The 27,880-nt window shown below is 34.8% G+C and overlaps 1 protein-coding gene across 8 annotated transcripts in view; it reads left to right on the top strand.

Moving 5' to 3' along the window:
• Positions 1-1,380: 1,380 nt before the first annotated feature.
• IQCM (IQ motif containing M) overlaps positions 1,381-27,880 on the top strand; it is a 434,749-nt gene continuing 408,249 nt past the window's right edge. For 4 of the 8 annotated variants that reach the window (XM_077846313.1, XM_077846314.1, XM_077846307.1 and 1 more), the window contains exon 1: positions 1,381-1,667. The gene's annotated coding sequence lies outside the window, so the exon portion shown is untranslated. Of the gene's footprint in view, positions 1,668-21,438; positions 21,454-21,578; positions 21,800-22,060; positions 22,081-27,880 lie in introns of those variants that run through there. The other 4 variants (XM_077846309.1, XM_077846310.1, XM_077846311.1 and 1 more) reach the window with 4 other exon arrangements.

Raw genomic sequence — 27,880 nt, 5'->3', positions numbered from 1 at the left:
AGAGGACTTCAACTTCTTTTATTTCTGTTGTGAGACTATTCAGTTTTTAATATAGGGGAGACATTTGATTTGCATTTTAGAGCATCTTTCTTTGTGATCAATGTGGAAGTTTCTAAGAAGTGTCAGAACTCTAATAAAGACATGAAAATTATAGATGAACAATCAACTTTATTTGGAGAGTAAAAGTTAAATGGTTTAAAGGGAGGACATTGAAAAACTAGGGATTGGTAAAATGCATTCTATTTGAGCTTCTCTTTGAGCTTTTATTCAAAACAGACATAACTGTGAGGGTTTTTATTAAAAATTATATTCGATTTTAATTTTACAGAGGAATCTTCCAGCATTGGTCTGGAAAGACATAAAGAAGATTCTTGATTGAATCAAAGGATGTGACTAGAATTAGAACTTAATGATATGGACTTTGAGTGCCAAAATGTAGAATAAATTCCAGGGTTAACCTGACCATAGAAGAAGTTATATGTCAGCCTGAGTTCTTTCTCCTTCCTTATTTCAACCTGAGGCATAGCACCTAATAGGAGCTTTTGAGTGTTTAGTCCTTGTAGCTGGGTTTCTCAGCCTTCACAGAATAGTAATTTGGGGCTGAGTATTTGTAGGGGGCAGAGGAGTTGTCCTGTGCATTGTAGCTATCTAGATGCTGGTCACACTATACACAGGTGATAATGAACAATTTCTCCAGCCATTGTCAAATGTTCTCCCAACCTGGGAGTAAAGATCACCCCTGACTGAGGACCACTGTTTGGTGTTCATGTTGCAGAAAAGAGAGAAAAATGATGCTCAAGAAGGTATCCGTCTTTAATCCACTGGGGTGTGTATTAAAATAAGATGCAAATCACAGTATTTAAACCATTTGCTATTGAGCACAGTCAAGCTGAGATAACCCTTATAACTTTAAACCAATAAGAGGTAGTTGCAGTGTTATTTCAATTTTCTAGATCTGGCAACTGTGTAACATTTGATAATTTTGCATCTGATGTTGAATACAACATTGAGAATGATCAAGTTTTTTGATGTAACTTAATACTTGGCATTTATAAATACTGAAGTTTTAATCATCATGGACAACTGTAATTTTATGGTTACATGATGGTAAATATTTTAAGAAATGAAAAATAAGGAATGTTCAATCTTCAGTTAACTTTTATTGATTCTTCTAAAACTTGTATGTTGAAAGTGGAGTCTTCCTTCTGTGAGGCATTTTACTCTTTTCTTTGGTCAGATTTGCTGTTCTTCACCAAGGAAGTTAGCCTGTATTTTTGTTTGGAGCAGAAGGGCTCACCTTGATAGAAGTAGTTTTATAGTAACAGCAAATTATCATCTAGTACATCACAAGGAAATATTCTGGTTCTAGAATTCTTCGGGTGTCTAATGAAAGCAGACATATGTGAAAAGTAGGAAATAACCACAGTATTGTCAGGATCTAAAGAACTGTTTCAATTATTCATGACTTATTTGGAATTGGTTTTAAAAATTTTAAACAAAAATTTTAAAGTTGTATAATTATAGATTAAAAGAAGAATAAAGGAAGAGTATAGGGATCAGGTACTATCAAGCAACTGAGATCATTATCACCTTGGGGCAATGAGTTTTTTTCTATAAGATTCATTGAAGCTAAGGCAAAGGTACATAGTTAAGCAGTATCCGTTGGGGTAAGTAATATTAATTATTTGTATTTTTTTAAAGCTTTTAAATTATTTTGTAAGGCCCTTTTTATGGCCATGGAATTTGTCCAAAGAAGTATATTTTTTTTAGGATTTGACAAAATTATATTGATAGAATTTTTTTTGCTTAGAGATGTTGAGATATATTGTCAACAATGTTTTCTGTTTTATAAGATGAAAAAATGTTGTCAGTTAGTTCTTAGAGTTTTTTGCCTTATAGGAAGGGGAGAGCAAATGGCCTCCAAAGGAAAAAGTTTTAAGTGGAGGTTACTAATAGACCACATTGTGTATGAAGACAATTAAGACCTCTGGCCAAAGTCTGATTTTAGGTAGCATTGCATCTTCATGCCAACTCAGTTATAAACTATATCCCCATGCAACCTTGTGAGTTGACTTATTTATTTGGGGATACTTACAAATTTTCACTTAAAAGTGAAAAGAATCAAAAGAATTCTGTCAAATTAAATACATTTAACGTTGATACTGAGCTGTTTTAACTGTTATCAATAGAGACCAATAGTTCTTTGAGAAAATAAAATAATACCATTTTTTGAAGAATAGGACATTTATTTTTCTTGCTTTCCTTTGAAAGTCAGTTCCATCATTAAACAATCCATGTTGTTTAGATATAGATTTTGGAGTATACTTGGGCACAGACATAGTTGATCTCCAGAAAGATTTTTACTGAACAAGGCATGACAAAATCCCAGATTTTAACTGTGATAATGTGATTTAGATTCTAAAGTGGTAATACATAGGATCTACTTGAGCATTATACATTTTTTTTTTTTATAATTGATGGTCTCTGTCCATTGGATCACATGCTAATGATAGACCAAAGAGATAGATCAGAGAAATTATTCTCAATTGTTTCTAAGTGAAGTGAGACAGAGGTGAATAGTGATTGTTAGAATAACCAGAGTTAACATTCTGGAGCCCTGGTTGGTATTTGTGATTTGCTATGAAAAAATCTGTCATGGAGTTCTGAAAACAGACTCAAAGATACTATGTTTACACTTTACTAGTGATAAAGTAGAGAAACATCACTTTGTCCATGTTTACCTTATTGGGGCACCTGGGTGGCTCAGTAGTTGAGCGTCTGCCTTCATGCTCAGGGAGTGATCCCGGGTCCTGGGATTGAGTCCCGCATTGGGGTCCCCACAGGGAGCCTGCTTCTCCCTCTGCCTATGTCTCTGCCTATCTCTTTGTGTCTCTCATGAATAAATAAATAAATATCTTTAAAAAAAAAGAAATTACCTTATCAACATAAGACAATCGACTTGATAGAGACTGGGTGGTTCTTTTGGAACAGGTTGTGAATACAATCCTAGTGATAAGAGATCATCATTTTCTAGAGCTGTTTCCAATACAGCATAGCCAGTTATATATTTTCAAGGAGAGGAAGTTATAGGCTTCTACTATGATTTATAATATGGGAATACCAACATAAATTATTTTGGAATGAAATTACTTGATCTATATCTGATGGAAATTTGCTCTTCTTTATTTCCTCTTGGAATGTCTTGCAGTTTTTAAACATAATTCTCTGTATTTGAGAAGTTTACGTAGTATGAGAAGTGTTTTATTCTGATGAGCATGAAAGAACCTAGGATCCTGAGTGTGTTTGATTTTCTGTATCTTAAGCTTATCCAGAGAGTCTCCTGTTTATTTTTAGAAATGTGAAGGAATTCAGAAGATTCTTTTCAACTGCCTCATACAATTTAGGCAACTCCTTCATGAAGCCCTGAATCCCAGCATGTTTCTAATGAACTGCAGGTTTCCAAATTTTGGGAGGTTTATAATGAAGCTTTGGGATTCTAAATGGGTCAGAACAACTTTCGTACTTTGTCAAATTGTGAGAAGAGGCAATCTGTGCTTAAGACTCTGGAATAATAATTTCACCACCTGCTGGTTTCTTTGTTTTTCTAGGGAGAGGGGGACATTGTTGAGCACTAACCAATGAGAGTTCTTTAAAGATACTCCTTATTAAGATATGGGTCAGTTTGCTCCAGCTCAGTATAAAAATGAGTCAAGGGATCCCTGGGTGGCGCAGCGGTTTGGCGCCTGCCTTTGGCCCAGGGCGCGATTCTGGAGACCCGGGATTGAATCCCACGTCGGGCTCCCGGTGCATGGAGCCTGCTTCTCCCTCTGCCTGTGTCTCTGCCTCTCTCTCTCTCTTTGTGTGAATATCATAAATAAATAAAAATTAAAAAAAAAATGAGTCAAATAAATTCTAATAATATAAGTGAAAAATGTTCTATTTGGCTTAGATATTTGATGCTACCTTGATTTGTTTCCTACTGAAACGTGGAGAAACTTCACTAACGAGCACCCAACTCAATTCTTTCTCAAACTTCAATTGCTCTGGTTGGAAAGATGAAAAATTCTTAAATTGCTTTGTTGATGATTTTCTCTCCTCTGTTTTGTCTTCCTGGAAATCCTGCTTTATAGTCATTGACCTAAACTCTTATCTTTTGTATTTTTCCTCCCTCCTCTTTTTCACATCTTTTTATCCTTTTGATCTACTTTCTGGGAGATTGCTCCAATTTTATCTTCTATCCCTTATATTGATTTTTAAATCATGCATTTTAGTTTCTAATAGTTCTTTTTATGGTTGTTCTTTGAATGATTCTTATTTGTAACATTTGGATCCCCGTGTCATGGATGAGATATTTTGATTTGTTCTGATTTTTTTGAATTTTTTTTTTTCCCTGAATAGCCCCTGTGTCTGACAAGTTACTTCTTAAATAAAATGTTTGTTTTGGTTTATGTTCTCTAAGTAGGGGACTGAAAAGCTTCTTGGAAGCTCCAAGCATTTTAGCAATGTCAAATTTTAAGTTTTACTGTGAGAGACAAGAGTGGGTCATTGATTGGGTTGATCAAACTTCCTAGAGAAATGTGTTCTAATCTTTCTGGAGGGAAAAGTTCTAGCTGTCAGCCATCTGACACTAAAAAAGGGGCTGTGGGGGTGGAAGGCAGATGTCTCAGGACCTTGCATTCTATAGGCACAGTTACTTAATCTCCTTGCTTTCAGTTAAGTTTCCCATGTCCTCAGTTGCTTGGGATTCCCCCCAATTTAAAGAACTGTTTTACTCTTTCCAGGCTTCAGTGGGAGTGGTGGAGGTGGAAGTGAGCAGGGGTGAGGGGCATAACTCAGTGAAGTGGAGTAGAAGACATGTAGGTATCTAACCACTTTTCATATCATTTTATCCAATCCTTCTAATTTCAGGTTTTTACCTGCCTGCCCCACTTTACCCTGAGTTCTAGAGAAACTAGTGCTACCAGTTGCTGAACATTTTGGGGAATCTGTTGTGTAACTAGTTATTTCTTGGCTATGCCCATTGCCACTTTAAATTGAACTTTCTGGGGTCTGATAATTCAATTACTGCTCATGTACCTGATTTCTACCTTCCAAAATTAGCGGCTACTGTTTTCTCTCCTGGTCTTCCTCTTCTTAGTGGGTTCATGTTTTAAAAAAAGAGGTCACATTAGATACATTGGTTAAGTATGCTGTCTTGCCCTGGAACACCCTATTCTTTTTTTTTTTTTTTTAAAGATTTTATTTATTTATTCATGAAAGACACACACACACAGAGAGGAAGACACACAGGCAGAGGGAGAAGCAGGCTCCATGCAGGGAGCCCGATGTAAGGCTCGATCCTGGGACTCCAGGATCATGCCCTGGACTAAAGGCAAGTGCTAAACCACTGAGCCACCCAGAGATCCCCCCCTATTCTAAATGTATCTTTGGATAGGAAGCTTTCAGAAGGCAGATCTTAAATTAATGGTACACAGGGTTTGGTGTAGAAAGTTTGCTTAGAAGGATTTAGTTTTTGAGCTAAAAGGAAAAAATATCAATTAAAAATTTTCTTGTTCAGGGTATAGATAATTGCAACTATCTCCTTCTTGTGTGGTAGTTTTAAGTCCAGCCAACCGTGTGAATTTTGAAAATTAAGACAAAGTATAATATTTTTATTCAGTGAAAAAATTCACCAAAGAATAGGTATAGGTATAGCCTGACATTTCTGCAGAAAGGATCTTGAAGCCAAAGATATTAATGCAGTTGACTCATAATGAGGGTCAAGTTGTTGATTTTTACAACTGTTATAACAAAGTAAAATGCTAAAGACTTTTATCATGACCACAGAGGTCTGTGTTGTCACCTTGTTGTAGAGGAGGGCAAAATTTATAATTAGCCAGAGTGGAGGATCAGCTTTAATTTACATAGATCAAACTGGAGGTAAAAAGGAAATGGTTTCTTCTCTTTGTATTTTATGCCTCAAATAAGGCAGGAAAAAAAATACACTGTCAAACAAAGGAAAAGGGGAGTTGTAATTACTTCTAACCTATTTTTTCAACAATAAAGATATGTTAGCATTTTTATCAGTGTTACTTGAAAGTGTTTAGGCCGTATTTACACTGAATTTTAAGAGGATACTCTGTAAATAATATTTGGAAAATGGTAATTTTTACCATCACTTGAGTGTGTGTGCGTATGTGTGTTTGTGTGTGTGTGTTTGTGTGTAGATGATCTAGAAGGTAGGATAGATGAGGTGAGAGGCTGAACTTTACCTTGAAGTTTGTAGAGGCTCCTCTGCCATTATATTCTCATTTGTGTTTCCGTAATATGTGGTTATATCATATATTTCTGGTGTTCACTCCCATCCTCCAATTAAAAGTTAAAAAAATATGGGATTAATCTAAAAAGAGTATCTGTAGGGTCATTCCCACATGACAGAGGATTTGACCTTTGTCACAGTGATATTTGGTGTTTAAGGATGGCTCTTGGGAATTTGACTCCAAGTTAAAAGAAGCATTTATATTTCTCAGTTCACCCAGAGGAGTAATAAACCATACTTCAACTTCTGAAGTCTGTTTCAAAGTCAAATGTCTTCCTTTGAGAGTACTTTGCTGCTCACTTATAAAACTGGAAAAGGGCATTTCAGTCAATGCTTTATTCTCCCAGTCAGGAATTGAGGCTGAGTTAGGTGGCCCCCAACAGGGATCATTTAAGGACCCTCAGAAGGCCCTTCTCTCCAAACATATCTCCCTGGCAGAAACCTATATATTTCCCCCTGCTTTTTTGAACTGTTTCAATTTCTGTCAATTACAGATTTACCCAGATTACAGTCTCTCTCTCTCTTTCTCTCTCTCTCTCTCTCTCTCTCTTTTTTAAGTAAAAATATCCTGGGGAGAGTTGAGTAGTCTGTTAATCAATCATTTATAATTCAATATGGATTGGTTTAATTAAGTTGCTTTTCTCTAGTTAATGGAGGCTTTGATGGGCGGTCAGAAAGAGAGAAAAGGAAGTAATTTAGTCCCCGGAGTTCTACATTATAAGGCAAGCCTGAAAGAGGGCACTGAAGTGGGCTCACTTGACATCTCAAGGACAGCATGCAGGCACGGGATACTGGGATTAGGAAGGTGAACCCCAGGAGCTAGGAGATTAGTTAAGAAAGAGTAATGGGACAATGACAAAGACAAACTTTGAACTTTGAAGTATTGTGGGCCAGTGTGTTTTCTATGATACAAGCCTTTAAGTTAATATTATTGGATACTATGGAGCAATGGCTTTGTAGTTTTGCTTGGAATACGTTACATTTTGTGTAATATATATGCCTTAATGTTTGGGGAAAGAGAATGTAGACCCTTAAAAAATAATTAAAAATAAAAATTATTAGAAATATGCCATAAAACATATATGGTTTTTATTATATTTTATTTATTAAATAATTGTTTAATGTATAAACAAATGTTTAATTCAATTAAACATTTTTCATTAAACTTCCATTAACTAGAGGAAAGCAATTTAATGAAACCGTTTTTATTTTAAACTTAAAGGAATAAATAATCAGGGTTATGAGACTAATGGTCAAAAGCAAAGCAGAGATACCAGAATTTTTCAGGAGATCAGTTCAGCAACTCTTTGATTGAAAGAAATATTTCCTTCAGAAATGTATTTTCTTTCTTTGTGTTTTGCTATGTAGCAGGGATAATGCAATGTAGTTGTGTCTTTGGTAGGGTTGAACAATATTTTAGTTTAAACAGATGTTTCTTTTTTTTTAAAGCTGCTCTAAATTGTTAAGCTTTTGAAATATAATCTATTTTAGGAATTATTGGGCTTCTTATGAAATAGCATATGTGAGTAGAAAAGCAAGCTAACTTATAGTCTTGGCTAATCACATCGATGGGAGCTGACAGCTATACTAGAGTTAAGATGCCACCTACCACTTTTGAGTTTTTATCTTAATTACTAATGTATTATCTATAAAGAAATAAATGATCTCATTCATAGCAGTTGGACAAAATCAAACCTGGAAGATCAGAAGCTACAACTTCATATGTAATAGGGTAACTATGATTTATTATCAAATCTAAATCAAGATAATTTTGAGAGTGAAAAGTGATGATTAAAATAATTAAAGTGTTATCCATTTGTTCTTTATCTATGTTCAGTTTAAATTTTATCACTTTTGACCTCTCTTCAAGTTTAATACTCTTTCTTCTGCAGTGTGCAATCCAGAAATTAAGTCCATCCAAAGAATTCTTAAATTTCACATATTGTATTTTTCAGTCTTAGAATTTCCCTTCAGTTCTTTTTTTAGAATTTCCATTTATCTTCTGAGTACTACATTTTTGCATTCATTGTATCTTGCTTGTATTGAATATAGATGTTTCCTAGCTTTTGATGGTTCTGCTTACAGTTCTTTTAACTTTATAATGATACTAGTCACTAGAAACTATACTTCAGATTTTGATCTTTTCCCAGGCTACTGATATGCAGTATTATACTCTCTTATGATGCTGCACTGTGGCAGCTCCCAGTCAGCTACATGATCACCAGGATAAACAATCAACACACAATTTACAACCGTTCTGTACCCACACAACTGTTCTGTTTCTTACTTTCAGTACAGTATTCAATAAATTACATGATATAGTCAACACTTTACTATTAAATAGGCTTTGTGTTAGATGATTTTGCTCACCTGTAGGCTAATGTAAGTGTTCTGAGCATGTTTAAGGTAGGCTAGGCTGAGATATAATATTTGGTAGGTTAGGTGTATTAAAGACATTTTCAACTTAAGGTATTTTCAATGTATGTTGGGTTTATTGGGATGTAACCCCATCAAGGAAAATATGTATATATTCTCTTGATTATGAGTTTCTTGTCTCTTTGCATATTTTATAGTTATAAAAAATTACGTCTTGTATATTGTTTATTAAAGTACAATGAAGTTTGAAATGTCTACATCTATATATAGCTTAACCTTTTAATTTATTATCTTTTTTCTTTTTACTCCGTGTTTTCTTGATTTTATCTTAGAGTTCTTTCATTGAATTTTAATTTTGGTAATTATGCTTTTAAAAAAATTTTGAGTATAGTTGACACAAGTTACATTTCAGTAATTATATTTTGAATTTCCCTTAAAATCTTATTCTCAAATTACTCCTTTTTCCACCATAGAAGTCTATTTTTATTATATTGTTGCAATATTTCTTAGACTTCTCTTGTGCTGTTGAGTTTCTTCAAATGTCTGATGATGCATGGTTGATCATTCATACTTGTTAATTGGGAAGTTTTATTAACATAACTCACTGGTGTAGCTTTCCTTTGCCATTGTATACCTCTATGTCCCCCTGAGTATAAACTATGTGTATTTGAGGGGGCACGTTGACTGGTAGATATGCTTGAATTTAAGATGTGTACTGTATAATGGACAGTTCTGATACTTTCCTTTGGAAGATAAGCCTTCCAAGAAAAAAAAAAACCTTCTAAATTCTTTAGGGATAGGCTGTATTGTGTGCTATTTCTGTCAGTTGTCTGAAAGTGAAAGCAGGAGGGACTAGTTAACCCTTCATTCAAATACCCTCTAAAATTATACAGCCTGTTTTTGCCTTCCATGCTTCCAGGTTGCATTGTTAGAACCTTTCTGGGTCCTCTCAGGCAAAATAGACCTTCCTTCTCCTCAGTCCTCATCTGCAATCACTGGCTTTGTCTTTACACATATTGTTACCCCGATAATCCCATCTGCATCCTGTCTTCTCTAAATTCATGAAACATTGCAGGCCACTCAGAACTTACTGTCTGCCCTGCTTTCCAAATTCATTCACTTTTGCCATTTTATTCCCTTTTCTGCATTTTTAGATTCATTTCAGTGTGATTTGAAAGGAAGAAAGCAAAATACTTGTGTTCAGGTTGCCATCTTGCCTCAGTAATAGCATGCATTTTGAACATTATGTCGTTATTTAAGTATTTATGCTTTTGTTGTTTTTTTTGTTTGTTTGTTTTTAAAGAATTTTAGGAACAATGAAAGGTTCAAGTGTTTTCCTGTCCCCTGCCTCTCTTTTATCCCATATAAATTCTGTCATGGACTGAATACTGCACAGATCCAGTAAAAAAAGTTGAATGACTGATTCTCAAGACCTACTAACATGAAACCTTGATGAGGTATTGTAACAAAACATGTGAAAATTTTGTGGTGGCAAATTTGTGTTCTGGGAAAAGTAGAAAAACTAAAAACCAACATATAACATCCATGTGTAAAACGGTATATGTTTTAGATGAGTTTTACTTAAAATAATCTCTAGTTTTACCTGATTTTATAGCTGGGAGCCAGGAAAGAATATAGGGAGTGGGTTCGAAGCTGGTGAAATTATTAGAGCAAAGGGGCACAAGGAGGAGTAAAGTAAAAGAACTGACAGACAATGAGGAAAGAGGTACGGAAAGACAGAGCGAAAAAGGAAAATATCTGGTCTCCTGTCTCCTGCTTCCTTTGGCATGGAAGAAATTTGGAGGTAGCCCTGAACATATAAAATTCACAACTGTGACAATAAAAAACAAATTGGAGTTTCTCTAGATGATCTTGGGTATAAATAATATGGATTCATGGCTTGTCCTCAGTCATAAGGTAGCTGTCTACTTTTTATACCAGTGGAGCATTTATGTGAACTAGTTCGGAGATCCAAACCTTTCTTAACACTTCCTAATTAGGCTGAAATTCCATCAAGGGATTTGTGCTGACCTCATAAATAATGAATGTGAAATTTAATTTTCCAAAGTCACAGGTGCCCAGTCAAGGATACAGACAATTTATGTATCTTTGTAGGATACTCTGTATGACATGTGACCATTGCTCTAGTGCTGAAATGCACAGGGCCAGGCATAGAGCCTGCTTTTATGCCATGGTTGTAAACTTCTGAAAGCTTTTGTTTCTCTGAACACTTTGGAGACTAGTCAGGTGCATTACTGCCTGACTCACAACAATGTTGCAGGATTTCATTATTTTTCATAACTTGGTTTGATTGTTTGCTTGTCTAATCTCTGGAAATAATCTAGGAAAATAAAAACAGTAAGCACAGTAGCCAGATTTGGCTTCTGTTTATATACTTATTGAGCACCAATAATAATAGAAGTAGATAACTGACAATTGGTCAAAGACAAAAATAGGTATTACTGATATGTCACATTTTTCTGTTGTTTGAAAATCACCTATGATGCACCTATGAACAATTGGACAGAAAATATTTTTAAAAAATCAACTTCCCTTATATGGTTATCTAACCTTCCAAGTGACCCAAACATGTAGCTTTTATGAAAATTACAATATGGCTTTTTAAATTAGAATACTTTGCAATTAGCATCACATGATCCAGAGTGCTCCTGTCTGAAAATTTTATATTTAATTTCGATCTTGCAGCATTACACTCTAAGTGTATGTAGTCTTATACCATCAAAAAAGTAAGTTTAAAAATGCACATTTTCATTTTTACATTGGTAAGACTTTCTCAAGTAAATTAAAATATTGTTATCTTTTCATTGAATAATAAATATGGGGTTCCCTCTGATGTAATTAATACAACCTATACTATTCAGTAGAGAACAGAAATGTTAAATCATACATGAAAAAGTGGCTAAGAGTATTTCATTACCAAACCAATTCTGCAATTTCCATAGACTTATGGAAAATGTTATTCACCTCTTGGGGAAAACCTTTGGCAGAAAGCTCAGTTTTGCTTGGCATCCTGTTTGCATCTGTTTAGTCTCTGGTTAGCCTTTCTTGATGTCAGTTGTATATGTACTCTCCTCATGTTGTGGAAGAAAAAACAACCTTATTTCTCAACCCATATTTATTTTTCTACTGATAATTAATCTCTATGTTGAGTTTAAGATTTAGGATTCCAGTGTGATAGTTTTAAAGTGTACTGTTTGCAGTGATGTCAATTTCCAAGTAACTGAATGGGATTCTGGAATTTTGCCTCTGATTCTATGATAGCCTCTTCATTTAAACATCTACATGGTGAAAAATAAGGACATAGTATGAAGTATGATTATGTTTCTGATGTAGAATGAGCCTTTTAGAAATTTCAGCCATTTAATAGCATGACTGCAGAATGCGCATTAAACATTTTCTAGATAAAAAGGATAATTAGAGTCAATGAAAGAAAGATGGAGAAAAACAACAAAAGATAGTAATAAAATTTAGTCTGTAAGTAATGTTACCTACAAGGGCTATTTATGTGTAATGAAATATGAAGCATAGATCTCATTATTAATCCTTTTATTAGAAATTTTGGTGCCTGAATAAAACTATTCTCACTTTATATTGCCTTGCTTTTTAATTACTGAAAGTTTGATTATCTAAAATAACCATTGCTCTTTCTAAAATGAAGTCAATAATCTAACATATAAGAGAATATTAAGGAGTATAAATTTATAATATTTATCTTTATGTTAATATTGAGGTGATAAATTTAAAAGAGAAAGGCCATTAAAATTGGATGACTACTACTTCAAATCATTTATTAGCATAAATGTATAAGAGCTGGATTTGGCATCTATTTAATTGATACTAGAGGAAGCGAGTGTGCATATGAGTGTTTTTCCCTGACATATGGCCTGACCCCTGGGTTATCTGAGAGTGTAATTTATAGTTGCTCAGTTGTGCTGTTTCACTGTAATTTTTGATATTATATTACAATTTCAACCTATGTTATAGGGAGGATTTCATTCTTAATTATGCAATGACTCTCCTTTAGTCTTTAATTTATCTTTTAATTTAGAGCCCAGATTGTCATTGTCTAATTACCCCCACAAGTTATACCATGTGAGTTATTCATCCCACTAACACTTCAGGATTTCTTGCATCAAAGAACACATTTCATTTGAGTTTATCCTTTTATGGTACCTGATCCATAGTAAAGGTTATACTTAAATAATTTTGACAGGACTCTTTAATTAAATTCAAAGCATCATTCACTTTCTTTCCAAATATAAATTGTATATTAGAATAGTGGAGGAACTTGGGAAGGAAATACTCATTTGTATTTGCCTACTATGTGATTTTTTAAAATCTCCACAATTAATCTAAGGTATGGTTGGGTTAGGTTATTATTATTCCTACTATAAAATGAAGAAATTAAGATTTAAGGGAGTAGGTAACCAGCCCAAAGTTATATGGGCTAGTCACATGTGAAAATTGAATTTGAAGCTAGGTCTTTCTGACTCCAAAGACTTTGCTTTCAACCACTAACATGCCAACTCCCTAAAAAGACAGTAAGCGGTAATAAGTTGGTTCTGCAGATTCCGTTGTGGGTAAAAATAAACATAGTTCCTCCTCTTCTTAAGTTCACAGCCTCATTGGAGAAGATTGATAATGCCCAAATATTATATTAATATTGAAAGTAAGCCTACAACTGTGATAAATGCTCTGAAGGAAGAGGACACAACATTTTTGGCCTGAGTAGTATTAACTGAATAAGCTTGAGCTCAGATGGGAAGAATAGGAATTGATTCCTGAGCAATGATGGAAGAGCATTTCAGAAGGAAGAACAAGTGCAAAGAAACTGTGGAAGGAGAAAGCATGATGCCTTAGTGATAAAAATATAGGGCAGGACACTTGAGGTGAAGAAGAAAACTGAGGGGGTATAGTTTTGGGAATCTGGGGAAAGGTGCAAAGTAATATAGGTGATTTTTAAAAAGTGGGTTTTTTTCCCCTTTATATCAAGAACAATGGGAAGCCATGAAGGGTTTAAATCAGCCAATGGCATGATTAGATTTGTGATTAATGGAGGTAAGCACTGATGACATCATGCAGCTGAGACCCCTTAGATACGTGGACATTTTCATTATCAACTTCTACTGAGTCCACTTGCAAAGAGCCCTCTAGTTGGGTTTTTGTTCCCTCTTTGCTTGTAACTTGCTAACCTTTTTGTGATGTTCTCTGAGATTTTCTAGCTGCATAATATGTATGAATGTCCTTTCTAGAACTATAAAGTGCTGTATGTCAGGCATTTTTATAAGCCATAGCTTGATATTCAGTATCAATCCAATGTAATTGGTCTATTATCACCCAATTTGATGGACAGTAGATAGCTTTCTTTCTGACATCTCAAATTCCCTCCTGGTAAAGAGCAGATTCATTTCTAAACAGGCATGTGATGACATAATCTTGATAACTAAAAAGGCATTCTTTATGGTAGGGGTGAATTCCAGGCCTAGAAGTTTGAAGGGGGGGAAGTTACCAGATAGAGATAACATCAGAACATCAGAACATCCCAAAGGGAGTAAGAGGAAGTCATAGATCTCCTAATAGTTTTTCTTCTCAATTTTGTGCTGGGGGGTTGAAAAGTGCATGAACACATCATTTATTTATTAATTAATTTTATTTATTAATTTTTAGGCAGACTCTATTATGGCAGATAGAGAGAGGGCACAAAGACAGTACATCTGACCCCTGGTTGTTGTTTGTGCTCTCTAGTCCTCTCATGAAGGCAGGCATTCAGGTGATAGTTGCTAGCAGGGATAGTGGAAAGGCACTCTCCCCCCAGTGGATGGGGAAAGCATGGGATTAGAGAAGTCTGAGAAGGCAGTAGTTGCAATAGGACTATAGTGATGATGCTGTATCCAAAGTGCCTAGCTGAGTGTGTAGAAACTAGCAGGAGCTAAGTAAAAATTTATTGAAAAAAATGAATGAATGATATGGAGCTGATTTAGGGTTGGGGTCATACAGGAAAAGAAACTCAAGAACACCAAGGCCTTGGAATTGCAATATAAGTGGGGTTTTCATTTTGAGGAAAGTAGCAGGAATCCAGTTATTAGGCCCAGGGAACAAAGTCAATAACAGGATTGATCATCTAGGGTCTTTAAATTTTTCAGAAATAGAATTCTTGCTGTGGAACTGATCTTGTAGTTGGGGGAGAATAGGCCTCAGATTTAAGAATTAGAAGGATGACGGAGTGAGTCATCATAATAGCAGACCTCTTCCTAAACTGATTTTCTGTTTCAATCAGTAAGAGTGTTATTTGGTTTTGTTTTCCAATTGTTTTCTTTTGCTCTTTGCTTGTATCAGATACTTTTATATTGCCTTAAGCTACTCACTGGGCTGCTGCAGCAAATAGGTCTGAATCTGAACAAGATTTTCTCTTTTTTTTCCCACCTCTCCTTCAGTTTAGTACTGTTTAACATGGAATGTTTTGATAAGGAACCCGGTTTTTTATTTTTGTTTTCTTCTGACACGTTTTATCAGATAGGGACATGGTGGTTTCTGGTGGTTATTTTAACACATGAATTCCAGATAGCCCAAAACAGAAAGGATATTAGTATCATGGTATTTTTGTAGAGGAAACAGTTTGATCTGTTTATGATATGGCTATTAGCTTTGGATAGTAAAAATCTAAGTTTCTGGTACCAAATAATCTCCCCCTACCATCTTTTAATAATGTTTTTCTGATGTTCCTTATAGAACTACATGCCATCTATTTTCAGTCCATGTAGTTTGGGTACATCTTCAGGGGAGGGTAAAATCTCTACTGAACAAAGAGAACATGTGGCCCAAACTGAGGGTTCAGAGTGAGTGGTAACTATGGACCTTTGCTAAAATTAAGATACTGATACAAAGTAAACCTAGAACTGTTGGAAGCCATTTTTCATTGTATTTGGGATCTTGCTGAAGTTGAAGCCAACGTAGGTAAGGGCTGGGAGATCAAAAGAGGGAAAATGAGTCCAGATGAAATTTTAAGGCCCTGGATCCAGCCTTTCCTGAAATGTGTCACTGTTTAAATTTCATGAGCCAATGCATTTCCCTTTTGTTGACCATAAGTTTCACGTTGCTCTCTGAAACCTGCTACAGAAAGAGATTCAGTTTTCTTTGTTTATGGAGGGCAGGTATACAAAATTAGTAAATGGTAAATATTGAACAGTGATAGAAGATAAAAATCAAAAGATCTTTTTTTTTGGTTTTGAATGAGCTTTGATAGTTGTGTCTTTTAAGGAATTTGTTCATTTCATCTAAATTGTTTAATTTATTGGTATAAAGTTGTTAATATTCTCTTATTTTAATTTCTGTGGAAATTTATGTGTTGTCATTACCCTCAGTGCTAATATTGGTAAATTATGTTTTATCTCTTTTTTGTCCTTTTTTCTTTTTTTGCTGATTAATCTGGCTAGAAGTTTATCAGTTTTATTGATCTCAAAAGAACTAGCTTTGGATTTCATTGATTTTTCTCAAATTCTTAAACAAATTTTATTTATTTATTCATGAGAGACAGAAAATGGCAGAGGGAGAGGCAGGCTCCTCCGTGGGAGCCCAATGCAGGACTCGATCCTGGAACCTCAGGATCACGACCTGAGCCAAATGCAGATGCTCAACCACTGAACCACTCAGGTGCCTTATTTTTCTCTATTTCTTTTTCCTGTTTTCTATATCAGTGATTTTCACTATGATTTTTATTGTTGTTTTCTTTTGCTTCCTATGGATTTAACTCATTATTCTTGCTTTTTCTTTTTCTTTTTCTTTTTTTTTTTTACTACGGCTGGAAGCTACGGTTATTGTTTTGAAAACTTTTTTTTTCCTAATACAGATGTTTAGTATTATGTTTCTTTGTAGATACTAGTAAACTGAATCCCATAAGTTTTAGTATGTTGTGTTGTTAATTTTATTTGGTTCATAATGTTTTCTAATTTCTCTTTTGGTTTCTTCTCTGAGTTTTCAGTTATTCAGAAGAGTGTCACTTAGTTTCCAAACATTAGAAATCTTCCTGTTCTATTAACGCTTTCTGATTTAGTGTTATTGTTTCAGAAAACATACTTATATAATTTGTATTCTTTTAAGTTTATTGAGATTGGTTTTATTATCCCAAATGTGCTGTACTTGAAAAGAATGTGTATTTATCTGTTGTTAGGTGGAAAAATCTATAAATGTCAATTAGATTAAGTTGGTTGACAGTATTGTAAAAGTGTTGTATATCCTTACTGATTTTCTGCCAATTTATTCTCCTAATTAGTAAGGTAAGGGTGTTGAAATCTCTGTCTATAATTTTAATTTTATTGGTTTCTCCTTCTAGCACCGCCACTTTTTTGCTTAATGTATTTTAGAGCCCTGTTATTAGGTAAATAAGTTCTTCATCAGTATGAAATAACTTTATCTTTGGTGATATTTTTTGCCATAAAATCTATTTTGTCTGATATTAATACAACCACTTCAGCATTATTTGATTAGTGTTAGTATGGCATATCTTTTCCATTCTTTTTCTTTTAATCTATTTCTCTTAATATTTTAAATGGGTTTCTTATGGGCAGCATATACTTGATTCTTCCTTTATAACCCAATGCTTTTTTAAAATGCTTTTAAATTGGGGATCTCTGGATGGCTTAGCGGTTTAGCTCCTGCCTTCGGCCCAGCATGATCTGGAGACCCAGGATCGAGTCCCACTTCGGGCTCCCTGCATGGAGCCTGCTTCTCCCTCTGCCTGTGTCTCTGCCTCTCTCTCTGTGTGTCTCTCATGAATTAAAAAAAATCTTTGAAAAAAGCTTTTAAATTAGGGGCATTTATGCCATTTATGTTTAATATTATTATTGAAATGTATGGGTTTAAAGCTACCATCTTGATATTTGTTTCCTATTTTTCCCTATTTTTTGTTCTCTTTTTCCTTTATTTCTACTGAGTTTTGGGTTCTATTTTTTATTCCATTTTACCTCCTTCATTGTTTTATCAGCTATAACTCTTTGTTGTGTTATCCCAGTAATTGCTCTAGGTTTATAGTTTACACCTTTAATACATTTTACCTCAATATTATACTACTTCATGAATAATATAGGTAACTTACAAGTTTGCTTCCACTTTGTTTCTCCTGGAGTGTGTACTATTTTTATTTATTTTACCTTTTTTTGAAGTTTTTATTTAAATTCCAATTAGTTAACATATAATATAATATTAGTTTTGGGTGTACACTATAGATTTACAACACCCAGTGCTCATCACAAGTGTACTCATTAATCCCCATCATCTATTCCATATTATATATGCCACAATACATTGTTAATATTTTTAATTTAAACAATTCCTTTAAAGACATTTAAATAATGATTAAGTCTTTTATATTTACCCACTAGTTATCATTGTCTGTTTCCTCATTCCCACCCAGGTTTCTAATTATATCAGTTTTCATTTGCCTGAATGCCTTATTTAACACTTATTATAGTGTAGGTTTGATGGTGATAAGCTTTTTCTGTGTTTATATGTCTGAAAAGGTCTTTATTTCACTTTTGTGTTCCTTTAAACAGCTTAGGTAAGATTCCATTAAAATACCATATATCCATTTTAAGTATACAATTCAGTGATTTTTAGCATATTTGCAGAGTTGTGCAACTATCTCCACAGTCTAATTTTAGAACATTTCCATCATCCCAAGAAGAAATCTTTTTTTTTTTAAATATTTATTTTTTTATTTTTTTATTTGTGATAGGCACACAGTGAGAGAGACAGGCAGAGACACAGGCAGAGGAAGAAGCAGGCTCCGTGCACCGGGAGCCTGATGTGGGATTCGATCCTGGGTCTCCAGGATCACGTCCTGGGCCAAAGGCAGGCGCCAAACCACTGCACCACCCAGGGATCCCCCAAGAAGAAATCTTATGTCCATTTGTACTTATTCCTCATTCATTCCCCCAGCAATCATTAATCTACTTTCTGTCACTACAGATTTGTTTTTTCTGGGCATTTCACATAGCCAGGATAATACAATATGGGTTCATTTGTGTTTGTCTTCTTTCATTAAGTAAAATATTTTTGACATTATTTCATGTTGTAGTATTGGGACTTCATTGCCTTTTTAAAATTTTGAGATTTATTTATTTGATAGAGACAGAGAGAGGAGAGCGAGCAGGGTGAGGGGCAGAGGGAGAGAATCTTTAAGCAGACTCCTCCCTGACACGGGGCTCCAACTCATGACTATGAGAGCATGACCTGAGCTGAAACCAAGGATGAGATGCTTAACTGACTGAGCCACCCAGGTACTCTGACTTTGTTGATTTTATAAATCACTAAATAAAATTCTGTTGTATGAATGTAAACACATTTTGTTTATCCATTCATCAGTTGATGGACATCTGGGTTGTTTACACTTTTTTGCTATTCTGAATAAAGCTGCTCTAAACATTTGCATGTCAGACTTTGTGTGAACATGTTTTCATTTCTTCTGGTAGATCCAAGAGTTGAATTGCTGGGTGGTGTGGTTATTCTGTATTTAAAATTTTGAGAAACTGCAAAACTATTTTTTAAAGCAAACACACCATTTTATGCTCGCATTAGCAGTGTATGAGGGTTCCTATTTTTTCACATCCTTGTTGACACTTGTTACTGTCTGTTTTTAATTGTAGCCATTCTAGTGGGAGTGATGTAGTAAATCATTTTGGTTTTGATTTGCATTTCCTTAATGACTAATGAGGCTGAGCATCTTTTCATGTACTTATTGGTCATTAATAAGTCATACTTTTTTTAAGGCCTTATTTTTTTAGAGCAGTTTTAGGTTTACAATAAAATTGAGAGGAAGAGATAGATTCCCTATATGTCTCTTGCCCCTACACATGCATAGTCTTTCAATTATGAACATTACTTACCAGAATGGTACATTTTCTTTTACCAAGGATGAACCTAAACTGGCACATCATGATCACCCTAAATCCATAGTTCATCTTAGGGTTTACTTTTGGCATTGTACCATGTATGGGTTTGGAAAAATATATAATGGCATATATCTATCATTTTATATCCTACTGAGTATTTTCACTACCCTAAAAAAAATTCTTATCTGCCTATGTTCCCTTGCCCCCTGGAAACCACTGAATTTTTTGTCTTCACAATTTTGCCTTTTCCAGAATGCCATATAGTGAGAAGCATATAGTAGTAGTACACATTTAAGTTTCCCTGTGTCTTTTCATGGCTTGGTCTTTTCTTTTTTGCACTGAATAATATTCCATTGTCTGGGTATATCACAGTTGATTTACCCATGCATCTACTGAAGGACATATTGGTTGCTTCCAAGTTTTGGGAATTATGAATAAAATTGCTATAAATATCCTTGTACAGACTTTTGTATGGACATAAATTTTCAGACTCCCTGCTGAGCAAGGCTCAGTCCTAGAATATTGAGATCATGACCTGAGGTGAAGGCAGATGCTTAACCTATTGAGCCATCCAGGTGCCCCCAAGACTTTTTTCTTTATGTGTTTCAGTTTGGATGATTTCTATTGTTACACTTTCAAATTTTCTAATCTTTCCTCTTGCAATGTTTATCTCTGTTAATCCCATTCGATGTATTTCTTTCTTTTTTTTTTATCATTGTAGTTTCATTTCTAAAAGTTATATTTAAGTCTTAAATATCTTCTAGGTTTTTGCATAACATGCTCAGTCTTTCCACTAGCTAGTTGACTATATGGAATACAGCTGTAATAACGATTCTAATGTTCTTGTCTATAAATTTTATCATCTGTGTAATCCCAGGTTGGTTTTGATTCAGTTTCTTTTTCCTCATTATGGGTAATATTGGCCTACTTTTTTGCATGGTTGATAACTTTTGATTGGATGTCAAACATTGTGAATTATACTTGCTGTGCATATCTTGACCAGAAGTAGAAGTCCTGTAAATTATCATATGGTTTTAAATACAAAATACCACAATTAGTTTTGCTTACATTTAACAGAATCAGGGATTCTAGAGTGAAAGTGAAAGAACAACAGAATTTTGGCTCAATCTATTTAGCCAGAAGTCAACAAAATATAGCAAGCAGGTCAAATTTTAGCCCAAGGCCTTTTGTTCTTTGTACCGCTTGGGAGCTAAGGTTGATCTTTAAATTTTTAAAGAGCTATAAAAGAAAGAAATAAAAACACAACAGAGATTGTGTGCAACCCACAAAGCCTAAATATTTACTTGGTGCCAATCTACAGAAAAGATTTGTAAAAAAAATTCCTTAAAGATTGAAGGTTACTAAAATTATTACAAAGGATAAATTAGTTGATTGTGTTATTTAAAAAATTTCATGCTTCAATTTTTGAGATAATATAAATTTTCTCCCTGGTGTGAATTATGAAGGAATACTCTTTTACTTTCTCTTGCCACCTCTCCACCAGCTTTGTCAGTAATATTATTTCCCTTTGTCAAAGTTTAAAACATTTAAATTATATGTTCTAACAAATTACTGTAGTTGTTTAAATAGATTTATTTAAATTGATCCAATGTCCACCAACACTTATTTTATTCATTCTTGCTTTTCCATTTCTGAATCCCTTATTTCATCCATTTCTTGACTGGTAGGATATCAATTTTTATAAAGCTATTGTGGAAATTATATTTCTTATGACTTTGTGTGCTTAATAAAGTCAGTTGCCTGAATCTCAAAAGAAAATTTGAACGAATATAAAATATTAAAGTCATACTCTCTTTCTCATAGAAAATTTTATTCATTGCTCCATTGTCTTCTGGAAATTGCTTGTGAAGTGTAAGTATGGAGTTAGTCTAATTCCCATGATTAGAAAAAATATATTATTTGGAGAAAACCAAGCAGTCAGATGCTAGCAGTGCATATTGAGCTGGGGGTAAGAATTCCTTTTTTTTTTTTTCCAGGAGAAAATGTCTCCAACAAAGTAATCTTTGAATAGGCACCTGAAGAAAGTGAATTGTGAGCTAAGCAGGTATTGGGGAACAGCATTCCTGACAGAGTATTGAAGATGCTGAGCCAGTCTGTTAAATGGAAATATGGCAAGTCTGTCTTATTTGACAAGCAAAGAAGCCATTGTAGCTACAGTGAAGTTTGCAATGGTGAAATGGAAGAAGATGAAATTAGAGTGGGTAGCAGGTGGCTAAATTGTGAAAATGACTTGGGGTTTTACTCTAAGGAAGGACATTGGAAGAAATATTAGTTTCCTGTTGCTGTGGAACAAACAATCACAAATTAAGTGGCTTAAAACAACATACACATTTATTATCTCACAGTTTCTATGGGCCAGGATTCTGGGCATGGCTTGAATGCTTCAAGGTCTCACAAGGCTTTATTCACTATATTGGCCAGGCTGCTTTCTCAACTAGAGACTCGAATGGGGAAGAATCCATCTCCACGCTCTTTGAGGTGGTTGCCAGAATCCATTTCCTTATGATTGTATAACTAAGGGGGTCCAACATCTTCCTATTAGCTGAAATTCACTCAGATCCTAGAAGCCACATGCAGTTCCTAGAGGCTATTGCAGTTCTTTGCCATGTGGGCTTCTTCATAGGGCTGCTTACTTCATCAAGCACACAAGGAGAGTCACAACTACCTATTACAGACACAGAGATGCAGGGTGCCAAAGAATAAATCTCAACACAACAATGACATAAAAATTCTTTTAATGTTACCATTTTTTGTTAAAAGGACAACATAAAAATCTCATTGATAAATGAATTAGGTTTTGAATTTTGTAGAAACTTCTGTCATTTTAGAAATAAGGAGATTGTAGTGGCTGAAAGAGGCATATGAACTGGGCTATATCAGTTTGTTAGGGAGTTAAAAAAAACAAACCTCATATGCATCTTTTAATCATTGACATTTTTTTTCCTTGTCTGCATTGAATGTTCTGATATAGGATGTCAGCAGTTACGCATCTTTGAAGACTAGAAAGAAATTTGCAATTTTAAAATGTCCAGGAATTTGCTGCCGGGGGCTCTAACACTAAGTAGAATTTTGTCTTAGAGGCAGTCTTTTTTCTTGAAAGGGAATAGGTTACTAAGTCCTATTGGTCATAGATACAAGATAAATCATTGTTCTGTTGGTAGCTCTGGAATTTGGGGAAATAATCCAAACAAGACACTTCTGAGTAGGATGTTAGGTATTCTGTTCAAGACTGTAAAAATCTGATATGACTGAGCAGAAGTCTATATGGAATGAGAAGTGGTCCAGAGGAGCTTGGGATTGGTAGGAGGGGGAATTTATTGCTGGAAGGCACAAATACCACAAAGTTTTAAAATATTTATCTTGAATCTAACCATCTTACCAATTTTTAAAATTCTGGTCATAGTCACTATTATTATAACAGTCTTATTTGCAAAAGGAGATGGTTTTTATCTCTTTTTATCCAGTATTTATCCATTACAACTTACTGGACAATTTTGAATAGCAGTGATGAGAAGATCCCTCTTTAGGTTCTAATTTTACTTGAAACTGCTTTAACTCTTATTATTTTTTTTTTAGGTCAACTCTGTGTCATGTAGTTGCCTTTGATTAACCTGTCCTCATTTATCCACATAATTTTTACCATGAAAGCACAAATACTGTCAAATTGGTAAATGTTGTCTCCCTGTATTTCTAATACGGGAATTAGAAGAACAGTGCTTCCCTCAGGTTGTGGTTATAGAATTTATCTAGTAGTTATAGCTATTGATGAGACAGTGTGTTATAATGGAAGAACATTAGATGTAGAATTAGAAAATTTCAGCACAGGCTTTAGACCCATCATTTATTAGCTGTGTAAACCTAGGTAAATCATTTACTTTCTCTGAGCCTTCGTTTTCCCATCTGAAAGTGGGGATAGTATTATATTATTATCTCATAGCTTTGTTTCTAGGTAGAAAATGAAATAACATTTTTGAAAACATTTAAACTGCAAAATATTGAATACCATAGTTAGGGTGGCTATATGTCCCAGTTTTTCTGGACAGATTTGTTTATGTCTGTGATCTTAGCTTATTTTTTGTAAGGACACTTAAAAGTGTCCTAGTTTGAATCATAGATTTTGTCATCCAAAATGTCATTGTTACTTTCTTTATACCTGTTTTCCGGGTAGACTGAAAACTGACCGAGGGTAACCATAGTTTTCCAGCTTTGTGTCACCTACAACACCTAGCCCAGTGCCTTTCACTTAGGGCTCTTAATCCTTGAATTAATAAATATTTTTAATAGGTATTGAAACCTGTGGTAGTTTTTTAGTGATGAGTATTATTACCTTGGCTGATATCAGAACTCGAAATAGGTTGAGTGGGTGGAACTTACAGCTATATAATACACTGCTTTTTACAACTTGGGAGCCAAGTGTAATTCAGAGATGTATCTGCAATGAACTGGAAAATATGCTTTTAGAATCATTAATTTGGTTAAAAGACTTGTAAAAGACATAGTGAGTCTGTGACCTGTGCTGACAAATAGAACTCCTGAAAAGAACATCATTAGATCAGAAATGAAGAGATGATAGATTATCTCACATTCTCTAATAGGTTGAATAGTTTTAGGGATCCATTTTCTTATTTTTTTTATCAGCAGATTCAAGGTTCTGTTGAGCTTCTATGCAGGACTTGCTAGGTTATTACTAGCTTCCTCTCTGTAGATCTTGAAAACTTTAGGCATTATTTCCTTACTCTGAGCTGAGAAATGCATATTCTGGGTTATGCCTTGAAGCATTTGGTTTTGGAGACGCAGCATTCAGATACTTGCTTTAGAGAACATTTTGTATTTAATCACTTCAAGAACATGGATAAAATCAAGAGATCTATCTTAGAAACTTTGAATTTAGGATAAAATGAAAGAAAGCAATTTATCTTTTAAATGTTGACAAAAAAAGGAGGAATAATCCAAAGTGAAATACTTGAGTTGCTGCGTTGCCAGAGTAACTTCTTGGATTTTTTTTTTCAGAAAGAACCCAAGAAAAATGTAGTCTTTTTTTCTAGGATCATTAAATGCAATGAATCAGTGAGACCCATAAGCTATCCAATAATGTGGAAGTGATTACTTGGTGGGTGAGAAAAATGAATGTCTCCTCATTATTGCAGCATCTTAACTTGCTAAATAAAAAAAAAAAATTGAAAGAAAATTCTAACCTCACCCTTATAAATACTTCACTCTTGGGAAAGAGAAAATTGGTGTTTACTTCATCTTTCTGAATATAATTTTTTTTAAGGAAGTGGAGATTTTAAAATACTGCAAAGCTTGTTACTGCTACAGGTTTGTAAGTTGTGGAGGTGACGGATATTACAGAGTTAGGCAGCTTGTCCAGCTAATTATACTCTTGCTATATTTGAACAGAACTAAGGAGAAAAACTGCTTAAATGTGTTTTGCATTTTTTTTGGTAACAGTCACTTTTTAGGTATGATAAGAAAAAAATGCCCATTACTTTCAAATTGCTTTTAAAGTTACAGTAGCATTAAAACAGTATATACTATGACACTTAGAGAAACCTAATATTTGAATAATGACTGTGATTTATTTTTAAAAGATGTGAGATGAAACAGTGTGCATTTTCCCCTTGTCTTCACAAATATAAAGAAATGCAGATTGGAAAAATATATACAAAAAGTAAATTATTATTATTATTTTAAAGATTTTATTTATTTATTCATGAGAGACAGAGAAACATAGATAGAGAGAGAAGCAGAGACACAGGCAGAAGGAGAAGCAGGCTCCATGCAGGGAGCCCGACGTGGGACTTGATCCTGGGTCTCCAGGATCATGCCCTGGGCTGAAGGCAGACGCTAAACTGCTGAGCCACCTGGGATGCACAAAAAGTAAATTCTTAAATGCAAAGTAGAATGGTGGTTACCAGGGAAAGGGAATATGGTTTAATGTGTATAGAGTTTCAGTTCTGCAAGATGAGAAAGTTCTGGAGATCTCTTTTGCAACAATGTGAGTATACTTAACACTACTGAACTGTGTGCTTAAAAAGGTTAAGATGATATGTTTTATGTTGTTGTTGTTGTTGTTGTTGTTTTTAACCACAATAGTTAATAGAAGGAAGTTCTACCTGGTCAATGTAGCCTGTTTTCTGTAAATACACTTTTTAGATGAGAAACTTACCCAGAAATCTACACTAATGAAGCTTAAGGATATTTATGGCCCATTCTCTTAGAGTGAATGATGTTTACCTTGGAAGTCATGATAGAGGGGTGCCTGGGTGGCTCAGTGGGTGAAGCATCCAACTCTTGGTTTTAGCTAAGGTCATGATCTTGGAGTGATGGGATGGAGCCCCACATCCAGCTCCTGCTCAACGTGGAGACTATTTGGGTTCCCTCTCTGCCCCCTCACCATCCTCATGCTTGGGCATGCTGTCTTTCTCTCTCTCTCTCAAATCAATCAATCAATCAATCAATCAAAATTTTTTTTTTTTTAAAATGAAGTCGTGATAGAGCAGGATAAAAGACCAGTCATTTGGAAAATGTGTAATTAATTGTAATAAAATCAGAACTCTGAGTTAGCTAGATCAACTCAGCATGATCATGTTATTATTGTTACTGATTTGGCATTTCAGGGAAGTGGAGATGACAATTATATCCTATATCCTTAATGGTGTGCTTAGTTAGCAAATGGAAAACACCTCATGCAAAGGGAGATAATCGGGATAAAATGGTTAAGGAAGCACGCTCACAATACTCATTTACCACTTTGTCCAGTGTTATTAAACTCTTACATGAAGTCTTTCATTTTAACTTTTAACATGCACAAGAGTCAACTCATTTGAATGAACTTCTCTCCGCCTCCTCCACCTATAGTGGGAGTGCTAATGAGTAGTGAAGTGGCTGAGAATAATCGCTAACTGACTAGTAAATGATGGAACATCAGCTGTGTCTTAACAGTTTGCTATAAAACTAAATGTGAGTGATGTGGATCACATCTCAGGGATATTAACATCATATGCAATATAACGATTTATAAGAAATACATAATTGGTATTGACTAAGAAGAAGCTGTAAAGCAACCGAGAGCACTTAGTTGGGGTCCTAGGGTTGCCATCTGAGAGAAACAGAGTCAGCTGAAGTTAAAAGTGTGCTCTGAATTGTGAGCTGGAGTGCAGGCTTATAAAGGCAAAACCCATAAGGTTATATAACTTGTTTTGAAAGAATTATGATTGATGCTCGCAGAGTTTAAACTGCCTGCCTAATAACACAATTGGCTATTTAGCTACCAGTGTTGCACGCATGAACTTCTGACTTTTGTCAGTTGCAACTCCACCGCTTCCTAGAATACATCCTTCTATTCTGGACTAAAATAGATAATGGAACATGGAAATTGAAACTGGAGACAAACTAAACTGTGTGCATAGGCCCTACTTCCTCAATGTCCTTTTGACGATTTTGAGTGACTCTCTTAGCAATGCTTATACTTCCTTTTGAATCTTCTTTCACATGGGCCATGCAGATGATCAAAATATGTTTCTCAGGTGTACTTGGTCTTCATTTATAGTTCCTGAATATGCTCCAGAGCCATAAAAGTGAAATGAGTGTCTTTTTATTAATGAAAGTGGCTTTTGGACCCCACTCAAGGGCAGGGGCTCGTTGCCAGGAGGACCAACTATGTGAGTAGAAGGTTAGAGCCTTCAAACTGACTGCCTGACCATGAAGGGGCGATATGGACTACAGGCTGAATTGGCCAATAACCAAAGACTTGAGCAATCAGGACTGTTATGAGGCCTTCATAAAAATCCAAAATAACAGCTTTTTAAACTTTTTTTTTTTTTTTTTTTTCTGAGAGCTTCCATGCTTGGGGAACCAGAATGCTTCCATGTGCTACCAAGCCAGGTCCCAAGCTCCATGAGGAAAGAAGCTCCTTTGAGATCTTGCCCTAATTATCTCTTCATTAGGCTGTTGATTTGTATTTTTTATAATATCCTTTAATAAACTTGTAAACCTACGTAAGTGAGCCCATCTAGCAAATAATTGAACCAAAGGAGGAGATTGTTGGAACCTCCAATCTGTAGCTGGTCAATTGGAAGCACAAGTAAACAGCCTGGGGCTTGCAACTGGCATCTAAAGTGAGAGTTGTGGGGTATAGTCTGGCGGGACTGAATCCTTAGCCTGTGCAATCTGTGGTTTCTCCAGTGTAGGTAGTGTCAGAATTGAGTTGAATTCTTGGACACCCTACTGGTGTTGAAGAATTGCTTGGTGTTAAGTGTGTGGGAACCCCCTGCCA

Source organism: Canis aureus, chromosome 13, assembly GCF_053574225.1.
Source record: "Canis aureus isolate CA01 chromosome 13, VMU_Caureus_v.1.0, whole genome shotgun sequence".
NCBI lineage: Eukaryota > Metazoa > Chordata > Mammalia > Carnivora > Canidae > Canis > Canis aureus.
The sequence above is the reverse complement of the archived record's forward strand: the minus strand, read 5'-3'. Positions and strand labels throughout refer to the sequence as shown.